Below are 12,378 nucleotides of genomic sequence, written 5' to 3' on the forward strand. Positions count from 1 at the left end.
TTATTTTCTAGAAACTGGTTGAAGTTGAATTGCCGACAACATTTCTGTGAATGTGATTCAGATATTCAGTCTTTATTAACTTTATATGGTTTTTTTTTTTTTTTTTTTTTTTTTTGAGAAGTATGTAATTTGAATGTCACTAATGTATTTTGAACTGATGCATCACCCTTTTTGTTGGAAACCTGGACTGTTGGACAATCTGTTTAAGCTCTGTTGAGGTAATATACCTTGTTCCCTAATATATTTTAAGTTTCTTTTTTTAATAAAATTTCTTTGTTATTTTATCCTCCCTTGACATGTTTATCAAAGGTTGGCTCTTACCTGATTAACATTTAATTTCTATTAATTGTTCTTGTTGGTTCCCTTGATTTTGCTACTGCTTCTTACTTAATTGTTACCACTTACCAGAAACTGGATAATGTTTTAGTTGTGTTTGACAATGTGAGTCTGTGAAAGTGAGTGTTTTCATTGTGAATATGTGGTTGACCATACTGGCCATACTGTTCTTGTTGTCTGTTTGTGGTTGACCATACTGTTCTTGTTGAATGTTGATGGGTGAAGTTTTAGATGATTGGAAATTTGGAATCAGTTTTGAAAATTGGAGTATCTATTGGGATTTGGGATAAATTGGATAATGTTTTAGTTGATTATAATCAACTTTAGAATTTAGCTCTTATGATTTGAAGTTTATCTGATTGTTTCTACTTCCTAACATTACAATCGCTATTGTTGCTACTGCTTCTTACTTTGTTACCATAAAGTAGAAAATAACCAAGTGACCTTACTGTTCTTGGTTGACCATACTGTTATTTTTGAATGTTGATGGCCGGGTATTGGAGAAGTTTTAGTTGACATGTTTTGTGAATTTAAAACTTTAGCATACAGCCTATTGAACTTTGTAATTTCTATTTTAGCCGATTATGCATGTATTGGATCAAGTTAAATTCATTCTCCCCATCTCTAGAATTGTTCACTAATCTGGTTTTAGAAAAGTTCCTAAAAGGACCATGCTAATGTAACGTATGAGCTATGAGGTATGTTTTAAAACTCTTAACTCTTAATTTTAATTGATATGTCTAGATAAATTTTAAGTGATAAATCTCCCCTGACATGTTTATCAAGGTTAAAAAATTTGATTAAATATGTAAGGGAGTAAAAATACCTAACAATTTTTTTTGACTGAGTGTGGTGTGGGTCTGTGGCATTTGGCAGTGGCAACTCAATTGTATCATTATTTCACTTGAGTCATATTTTTCATGTATGTAAATATGTAATGTAGTTTGTTCTGTGGTTAACAACTTAACAAGTTCTGTTTTTTTTTTTTTTTTTTTTTTTCCTTCAGTTTTGTAACTTTTGAATTGATGACCATTTTCACACTAAATGAGCCCTAATTGGGTCGAGACTCGAGCTCAGACTCGGATCAAACATCCAACAAATAATGAATGTGTCCCAAGCTCGATTTGATTCGAGCGATTCTAGTACCCGGCTCTACTCGAAATTGCATACTTAGAAGTCTCGAGCTCGATCCCGAGTTAGTATATGTCTCCAACGAGTCGAGTTCAGGATCAGCTTGTTTAGAGGCCCAGTAAAACGAGCCGATCCGAGAATGCAAAACCTCAGCTCGGAACGACTCATTTACATCCCTAATGGTGTGTGGTGGTGACCCAACGGTGGCCCGGGTCTGTCTTGGTGGTGGTCCAACGATTGTCCAATAGTTTGAGAATGAGAAACTCAAATTCGAAAAATGATTTACGTAATTTAAAGGGAAAAATATATTTCAAAAAAAAAAAAAAAACCTAAACTAGTAGCCAATTTTAGAATAGCCCCTTGAATTTTCAAGTGTACTAACGTGACTTATCAAACTATCAAAGTATGCCAAAAATGCCCCTTTTACCGAAATATTCCTATAATACTCTTATTTTCTTAAAAACTAAAATAATATATATATTTAAAAAATAAATAAATTAAGAAAATTTTAAAAACTATTAATATAAAACTAAAAAGTTAAAGAAAAGGGGCGGCCACCCCCCAGAGGTGGCTGGGGGTGGCCTTCGAGCCACCCCCAATGGTGGATCTAGGGTGGCCTTCAAGCCACCCCAGAGGAAGTCGGGGTGGCGTGCACCACTGTAGGTCCATGGAGGCAGCTGTGGGTCACCCCGACTTCCTTTGGGATGGCCTTCGAGCCACCCTAAAGCAACCATTGGGGGTGGCTCAAAGGCCACCCCTGACCTCGGGTGGCTGCCGAGCCACCCCTTTCTTCTTGTTTTTTGTTTTTTTCTTCTTCTTCTTCTTTTCAAAATTTTTTTTTTAATTTTTTAAGTTTTTAATTTCTATAACTTTTTACTTTTTTTTTTTTATATATATTTTATATATATTATTAACACCGATACATGTCATCATTTTATTGATGCTAACATGGCAAACTAATAAGAGTGATTTAGTTTTATAATTGTATATTTTTAATATATTGATTTTGTTTTTAGTAAGAGTGACACATGTCATCATTTTATTGGTGTTGACGTTGACACTAACAAAATCCGTCAAGTATTTTGATGGAATTTAACTACAATGATTAAATTGTTATTTTTTTCCTACCTTGAAGACCTTTGAATTTTTATTTATTTTTTTTATTATTTTTTTTTTTTAAATTCCGCTGTGAATGATTTGTAATTTAGGCCAACCACATGGATTGATTTTGAATTAATCCTCTTTTTTTTTTTTCTTTTTTTTTCCTTTTTCTTTCTTTTTTTTCTTTTTTTTAATTTTTAAGAGAATAGGGGTATTATAGAAATATTTTGACAAAATTGGCATTTTTTGCACACTTTGGTAGTTTGATAGGTCATGTTAGTACACTTGTAAATTCAGGAGACTATTCTAAAATCGGCTGTTCAGGGGGCTTTTTTATATTCTTCCCAAATTTAAAAGTGTAAATCATTTTTCGAAACTAAGGAAGCTTTTTTGGTCAAATCGAAAATATTTCGGTTTGACTATTATTTTCAGTCGTACCAAACACCAAAAAAGATAGAAAACATTTTCCAAAAAATATTTCATGGCGAAACAAACGGAGCATTAATTTATGTTTTGTAATTAATGAACTACCATTCTTCTTATACTTCAAATTAGGTCAAAGGCAGTGTCCTCTAGTGAACTCAGATGTCCCATAGGCTGCAACTAGCCATGAGCCACCCTGGAATTTTGAATCATTTTCGTTGTGTATTATAGCATAATATTTAACATGTGGTATCATACTTCACCTTTATACTACTTTTCTTAGCATTAAGATTTGTTGTTAATTCACAGTTTGAATGAGTTATCATTATACAATCTTTGAGTATTCTGAATAAGAGTTACTGTGAACATAGTAATTTTTTTTTTTTTTTTTTAATTATGTTCATGTGTTCATACACTGGTAGAATTAATAATAATAAAAAGTGTCAAGGGACACGATAAGGGTGTTGACATATGCGTGCTTCAAGAACGCGTGATGTTTGGGACATACTAGGTTTATGTGTTTGGGACATACTAGGTTTACATGTATCCTGAGTTGCCAGAGCCAGAATTTTGATTATGGGAGACCAAATTAAAAAAATAAAATTGAATAAATTTTTTTTAGTTGTAAACCCTAATGTTTCTCTATGGGTTGGTTTAATTAGTTAATGAGTAGTAAAAGTAAACTCTTGATTAATGAGTTCTTATGGAAGTTTAGTGGAAGCTAAAAGGAATTGAACACTATGATTTTTTAGAGTTAAAGTATGGATGTGAATAGAGTATTGAAAATATTTATTGACTTCTAATTTAAACCTAGTGTGTGTGTGTTTGTGTGCAAACAAATATCTTAAATGCGGAATTTAAATAAGACAAAATATTTGTTACGAAGTGGAAACTCTATGAAGAGAAAAAACCACTCCAGGACAGCCAAACCCAGGAAATCCACTATCCAAAAACAAAGCTAGTTACAAGACACTTGTACTCACATAACCCTATGCAGTATTCATACCTTTAACTCTGACGTGTAACCCAACACGAACGTTTCCCAACCAGATCTTCCACCTGAAGGGGTTTTTGATGGATTCCTTTACCCTAGGGCCGACCCCTAAGATAGACTTCACACAAACAATTGAACACACACCGGCAACGGCTTGAGAGCTAGCGGATTTTCGATTCTCCCTAAATACCCTCTCAAAGCACTATGGAATTCACTGTCGAATTCTGTCCAAAACACAAGCCTAGAGCCCTCTTTATATAGGCTTTACAAATCCTATTTCAACTCAAAAAATGAGGCCTACACCAACAAGGATTCGGATTCTGGGCGCGCGTCTGGTTATTTCTCTTGGCCGTCCGAATGGTTGTATCATTTTTTGTTAGCTTTCCAATGACACCAATTTCATCCCAATCCGATATTTGAGCAGAAAGTTATGATCAAAATACTAGAGGTCATCCGGACGGCTTGACCGAGCTTCCGAACGGTCAACTGCAACCGCCTTTCCAAACTAGCGCTAAAAGCTTCCATAACAAGGTCCACGTCCCGACGGCCTTCGCCATAACTCCTTTCCGCATTCAAAAAGGAAACCCGAAATATCCTGAAATACTGGACAACCTCCAGACGTGTTGCCACGTCGTCCAGATGCCTTCAAAGGCTCGTCCAGATGGTTGCACAGGAACCGGTTGTTCTGACTTGGAAATTGCATGGAATCTTCATGGACCTCTTCTTAGAAACTTGTGACAATAACATGGCATGAAATGAGACACTGTTCATATTACTTGAAGACTCTGAATAGAACCGATACCTGTTAAAAAGCAACCGTTACATAAAGTGTTTTTGCCAACCAGAATGTTGGCAATATAAAATACTAACAAACTCCTCCTTTGGCCATTCTGGGACAAAAAAACACTTGACCGGTTTGGAAATACATTCCCGGTCCAAAACAAAAAATACTCCCCCTTTTTGTCTCAAAAGGACAAAGGGTAAACAGAGTATAAGAGAAAAACCACAATTACTAAAATTCAAAACAACAAGAATAATAGTAAAGTGTCTCATCAAAAGCTCAAATCAACATAAGAGAAAATCAAAACCTCAAGATATCACATCTCTTGAATTTGAGTCACTTCGGCTTCTTGCTCCTGAAGCCGGGAAACCATAGACTGAAAATTTTCAGTCACTTGAGTCTTCTAGCCAGAAACTGATCATTCACAGAAAGAAATCATCTAGACAAGTGGTCTCCAAGATGATAAAGAAGATTCACCACTGAATCTCTAGCTGGTGCAGATCTAGAGGAAAAGGTTACAGAAGACTCTGTATGAGCAGGGGCAATGAGCTCATCTAAAATTTGAGATCTTTGGAACATATCATTTCAACACTGGTCTGTTTTCGAAAGAACCCTCTGTTTGACACTATGCTAGAAGCCATCGAACAACATATTCCTGAAAATATTTAAACAGAAATCTATCCAAAAATAACACCACAAGGAAATATTAGATTTTGTTAGTTTCAAAAAGAATGTGGTATTATGATGGCTATCAATTGGATGCATAAAGAAATACAAAAGTAGAAATGGCAATCCAAAAGATACAAATTAGTAATATCCATCCAGTATAAAGACAGAAAAAGATATTCATGCACAATCTCTCAAATCATAATCAATTAAAGATTCCAATATTCTAAAAAGAACCAAGGCTTTAAGAGAATACGGAAAGTCAAAGGAAATACCTGGGAATGAGAAAAGATATGCAGAGAATGCCAAAATCTCGAGATCAGTCCGAGAGAAAACACACACAACACAACATGATAGAACAGGCAAAAAGTAGTGTGTGTGTGTGTGTGTGTGTGTGTTTGGCAGAGAAAGCAAAAAGCTCTTGTCCGGACGTAGTACATACTCGTCTAAACGGCATGCTGTCAGATAAGAGATTGACAGAGCTGAGCTCGTCCGGACGCAAGAACATGTCCGTCCGGACCCTACACACTAGAAGCTGAAAAGCATAGAGAAATATGAAGAACAAAAATTTCCTAACATTAGCTTCAGAGCACGCATGTATAAATAACTAATAAAACAGTCAATTAGCATTTCAAAAATATACCAAGATATAATTGAGAGTTAAGAGTCAATAAGCACAAAAATTTCCCTGGAGATAGAAATTTTTCAATAGTAAACTTAACTCATGCAATGCGTGTGTGTGTGTGTGTGTGTGTAAAAGCTTTCTCAATAAGGTATGAAGTTTACTGAAATGATTTAAAGCAACCGGATTTTCTAAATAAGAGAAAATCAATGTTAGATCAATCAAAAGTCAAACCTTATTTTACTAGGGCCTAGCCACCCTCATCTGATACACTCCCCTTAAGCTGCAGCACTTTTCTTTTACTTCGTCCTTTAGTGACCGTCTATTTCCGCAATGATTTGGTCATTGACTGTTTCTATAGGGACAAGTTCAAGAATAGATTTATAGCACAAAAGCAGTGGATCTTTTTATTTATCCATTTTTATTCAATTTTGAATGTTTTTTATCACTTAGTGCTGCAACCTAGAAAGAATGCTAGAATTTATGGGTTCTGGGTTCAACTAGTGAGTTGGTCAATTTGACCATCTTAGGAAAAAAAATCTCACTCATTAGAATTTCCAGAAGCTGAAACTCAGAGAAAAAAAAAAAAAAAAAAAAAAAAAAAAAAGTACCTTATGGGAGCTTTGGATAGTGCACAATTTTTCATCGCATGAGAAAAACAGCTATCTAGAATTAAGATGCACATAAAAACTTCGCAGATATCAGACATAAACTCTCAATCATATATAAGCATGCTCAATTAATGCACAATGAACTGAGATATTAGGCAAAAACACATACAATATCTGAAAAGCAATTCTCAAAAAAAAAAAAAATTATGCATCTTCTCCCCCTTTTTTTTTTTTTTTTTGTTGAAAACAATAAAATAGAAAAACAACAAAAACATGCTTACATAGAGAATAAGACAATTTAGTCCAAGCATGTAAGATAAGAGCAAACCTGACCTCAGGGAGAGAGGTTTGACTATATCAAGACAGAAAAGCAGTGACATGCTTTCTCTGTCATCCCTAGAATGTACCTACAGAAAATTCTCAAAGCAACCAAGAGAAAATCTAGGGATAGAAAAGGTGGTTCCTTAAACAGAATGCAAGGAAAAAATAGGATATATAAGATATGACAATCAATGCAATGCAAACATACCTGGTATGCACTAAGATGTAGGAACCAAAATCCTAGGCATGGTGAGATTGCACCTATACTAGGTGAGTCCACTCCCCCTCAAGGGATGAATGGTCTCATCCTTTCTGACCCAACCCTGGTGTACCCATGGTAGATGTGATCGGGTATTGCTCATACTGTCCATTCTCCTCAGCATCCCTTGTAACAAGCTCAATAACCTTTCATAGGCATGGTTGCTATCAGGCTTTTGTAGCTTTTTCTTGTAATGCCTTGATGTGTTCTTCGGAACAGACAGCTGTTGTTGCCGCTAATACCATGAAACCTAATGTCCCGCCAAAGGTAGAGTACCTGATGTGGTCTTAGTAGGCAACTTCCTCTATGCCTTCTTCTTCTGAGCTAGGAGCTGTGGACATTTGGGTCGGATGTGACCGGTGATGCCGCAATGATGACAGGTGGGCATGCTTCTTTTGTTGGAATGCTACTTGACTTTCTCTGTAGAAATATGGTTAGCATTCTTACAAACAATATTGCCCTTACCATTTATATGTCTCCTATGCGGAGGGACATATTTTGATGAGGAAGAATCTTCAACTTCACTTTTCTTCATAGCATCCTGCACAATCCAAGGCCTGTGGGATTTCAACAAATAACAATTTGGCTTAATATGACCAATCTTCCCACAATTATGGCACTTAGGAATAAACTTACCTTGTATTCATGATTCCTTAGAGTTAGGCATCACATGATTAGTTAAGCAAGAACTATCTAAACAAGTTGTATATTCTATCACAGGCTTAATATCAATAGAATCTAATTCAGAATCAGAAGCATGTGAAGTAGAAGTACTTAAATTATTAACAATTAAATCAGGCTTGTTAGAAATATCTATATGAATACAAAGCATGCTTTTCAAATTATTACTAGAGAATTTTTTTCAAGAGATCCTCTGATTCTTTTAATTTATTCTCTAGTGCATCAACAGTATCAAAAAGCATGGTATTCTCATATTTCAAAGAGTCAATCAAAACATGTGATTCAGATAATTGTAAAATCAAAGACTCTTTTTTTTGCTTAATCTTTTTGAGTTCTTTATTGGATTTCTTAAAGAGTTTACCTATCAAAAGAGTATCTTTAGAGAAATCATAAAAATCATCTTCACAGAACTCAGGAAGATTTATGTTAGAAGAAGTTATGGATCACACTTAAGAAATAAATCTAAAACACAAGTGTAACATGCTCTGATACCAATTGAAAATATTTATTGACTTCTAATTTAAACCTAATGCGTGTGTTTGTGTGCAAACAAATATCTTAAATGTGAAATTTAAATAAGACAAGATATTTGTTACGAAGTGGAAACTCTATGAAGAGAAAAAACCACTCAGGGACAGCCAAACCTAGGAAATCCACTATCCAAAAACAAAGCTAGTTACAAGACACTCATACTCACATAACCCTATGCAGTAGTCATACCTTTAACTCTAACATGTAACCCAACACGAACGCTTCCCAACCAGATCTTCCACCTGAAGGGGTTTTTGATGGATTCCTTTACCCTAGGGCCGACCCCTAAGATAGACTTCACACGAACAACTGAACACACACCGGCAACGACTTGAAAGCTAGTGGATCTTCGATTCTCCCTAAACACCCTCTAAAAGCATTATGGAATTCACTGTCAAATTTTGTCCAAAACACAAGCCTAGAGCCCTCTTTATATAGGCTTTACAAATCCTATTTCAACTCAAATAAGGAGGCCTACACCAACAAGGATTCGAACTCTGGGCGCGCGTCCGGACATATCTCTTGGCCATCCAGGTGGTCAGGTTGTATCATTTTTTGTTAGCTTTCCAATGACACCAATTTCATCCCAATCCGATATTTGAGCAGAAACTTATGATAAAAAAAACTGGAGGTCGTCCGGACGGCTTGACCAAGCGTTCGGACGGTCAACTGCAACCGCCTTTCCAAAATAGCGTTGAAAGCTTCCATAATAAGGTCCACATCCGGACGGTTTTCGTCATAACTCCTTTCCGCATTCAAAATGGAAGCCTGGAATATTCTAAAATGCTAGACAGCGTCCGGACGTGTTGACACGTCGTCCGGACGTCTTACAGAAACTTCCCAAACAGTGTCGACTGCTGAAATCCAACTCCGTGTAGAAATTGGAGAAGCTTGACATAGTGTCCGGACGGTGTTGCTCTGACGTCTGGACGTCTTCAAGGCTGAAGCTTCTAGACACTGCGGGGCGTCCAAACGCCTTCAAAGGCTTGTCCAAACGGTTGCACAGGAACCGATTGTTCTAACTTGGAAATTGCATGGAATCTTCATGGACCTCTTCTTAGAAACTTGTGACCATACACATGGCATGAAATGAGACACTGTCCATATTACTTGAAGACTCTAAATAGAACCGATAATCCTGTTAAAAACAACAGTTACATAAAGTGTTTTTGTCAACCATAATGTTGCCAATATAAAATACTAACAAGTATAAATAGCATTTTTGCAATGCAATGAATGCAGTGTGCATTGCAAATGCTTGCATTGGGAGATCCTTCACAAGCATTGTCGAGCAGAAATGGTGAGTATTTATACTTACTAAGAATGAAACTATTTTTTAAATATTTTAAATGTTTTGAAAACTTAGTGAGTTTTTCCCTTGCTAAATAAAATAAATGAATTTTAAATGAACTTCTCAAGTATAATATGAATATTTAAATTCGAGCCGATAATATGTTAAGATGTTACATGATTTATGATACTTTATGATTTGATTAATGTTTTTGAGATTTATCGTGTTTGTAAGTGTTAAAGATATGATGAATGATTTGAGTTAAAATATAATGTTTATGATTTTATGAGCATGAAAGTAAAAGAAAGCATGTTATAACACTCATCATTACAATGTACATGGGGAAGGGAATGTACAATGAAATGAGAAATGTAAGAATAGGTTAAAGGCCAAAGGGCTGATGAAAGTGGAGAAAGTCATTGTTGGTGGTGAGCCACATCTTCTAAACAAAAAGGTTAAGTGACAGATGAGAAAGTCCTCGATGGGGATGAGCCCCATCCATTAGGAAGGAAACGATAATATGAATGATAAGATGCAATGTTTAATGAATGATGAAAGAGGAGAGAAAGTTCTTGTTGGAGATGAGGCCCATCTTCTCAACAAAAGAGTTGAGTGACAAAGGAGAAAGTCCTTGGTCAGGGTAAGCCTTACCCTTCATTGCATTAAATGGTAATGAAAAGATATGAAAAGATGACATGCATGATACATGTTTTATGATTGGCTTATGAGGGTTTTCATGCTAAATGTGACATTATGTATATGTGTTTGAATGGAACAGAGCATATCTATACGGTCCTATCTAGAATGCATATTGTTATGCCCCCACAATTAGGTAATGGTATTACTTAACTTGGAGAGTTACTGGTAGCTTCCAAGGACAATTAACTGGTAATTGCCCAGCGGAACTACCCTTAATCCTCTTATTAGAGTAAAATAATGCGAAAAGTGACAAGACATGAATCTGAGAATCTAAATGTAACTTAACTTCAACATCAATAATATCAATCATAGAACAAGAGGCATCCAACAATAATCTAACTAAAACACATATGCAACTACGAGACATTCGCTTGTGGTCTTCATCCTAGCGAATTTCCAAAACGTGTACTGGAACCTGCTAAATGGCAAACACCGGGGTGTTTGATGAGGGAGGGAGAATGAACACTATGTTAGTCTAGAACTTAGTGAATAAATCCATACAAGATTAGTTATGTAATAAGCTTCAAGTATCAATTTCATTGACGGAATCATAAACGTTAATTTTCACAAAGATTATGGATGTTGCCCCCGTTATTACACTCAAAAGATATATTTTAGTTTTGAATAATTACTAAGGCATTATTCCGGCAACAACACCTATATACATATGTCCTAGTTCAATTCTATATGGTCTACCCAAGATATTAACCCCTTCCCGGCATGGTTGTCACTATTCCGAGAGACCTGTAATACAACACCGGTGCCCCAGATATGTACTCATACCGTCATATACTAGCAGCCCGACCAAGTTCAATCTTTAGTGGCCCATGCTACTAGCAAAGTCGTAACCTGACCCCCATTCAAGCATGGTGTGCCGGTCACAAGCAACCATTTGATCCACCTCACTTTAGCTAAGGGGTGGCTCGAGCCACCCCATATGGCTACCCAGGGGGTGGCCGAACCACCCCTAAGGCCAACATGGGGCGGCCAGCCACCCCCATGGCCAAAATGGGGTTGGCCAAAACCACCCCTAAGTGCCTTGGGGGTGGCTCGGCCACCCCAGATCGGCTGGTGTAGGGGTCACCAAGCCACCCCCATGGCCCTTAGGGGTGGTTTGGCCAACCCCAAAAGGACAAAGGAAAAAACCAAAAAAAAAAAAAAAAACCAATTGAGGGTTTGCCCTTAAGGGTGGCCGAACCACCCCTAAGGGTCATGGGGGTAGGTTCAGCCACCCTAGATTAGCAGCTAGGGATGGTTTCCGCCACCTCCATTTTAGCTATAGGGGTGTCCTTAGGAGTGGTTCAACCAATCTATGGTTCTATAAGGGGTGGCTTGAGCCACCCCCGGCCACCCCCAATTTTTTGTTCTTCAATTTTATTTTTCTTTTGAAAAAAAAAATAATAATAAATTGAGGTATTTTATTATTATTTATCACATCCTACATCCCATTGAAAGCATAAGTATCACCTGTGATACGTGGGCCACGTGAGATGGTAATCCGAGTTTGCTGAAATATGTGGCAACCGGTATAGGTGTCACGTCACCATTTTAAAAGGGTGACTTGGACAACCGTTATGGACGAAACTTAGACGGAAGTACCAACTGGGTTTTTTCTTTAATGACAGGTACCACCTGTGACACTTTTTCAAACCAAGGTGGCCTTTTGATTTCAGGCCTTACCACAGGCACTAATGAGGTATATAACCCTATTAAATAAAACAATCCAAATAAATAAATGCATAACTGAGACCAATATCAAAATTAATTTCCTCAACTCAAAGAGTGACCTAAAGGAAAAAATACAATTAGATTTAATAGGCCTGTGACGATTTTCACACGGCACTATTAATCACAATTGATTCCACTAAACAAATTTGACTGCACTCTAATATGTATTTTTGTTTTAATGAAATAATCCTCGTGGTGTACTT

The sequence above is a fragment of the Alnus glutinosa genome, chromosome 4, assembly GCF_958979055.1.
Source record: "Alnus glutinosa chromosome 4, dhAlnGlut1.1, whole genome shotgun sequence".
NCBI lineage: Eukaryota > Viridiplantae > Streptophyta > Magnoliopsida > Fagales > Betulaceae > Alnus > Alnus glutinosa.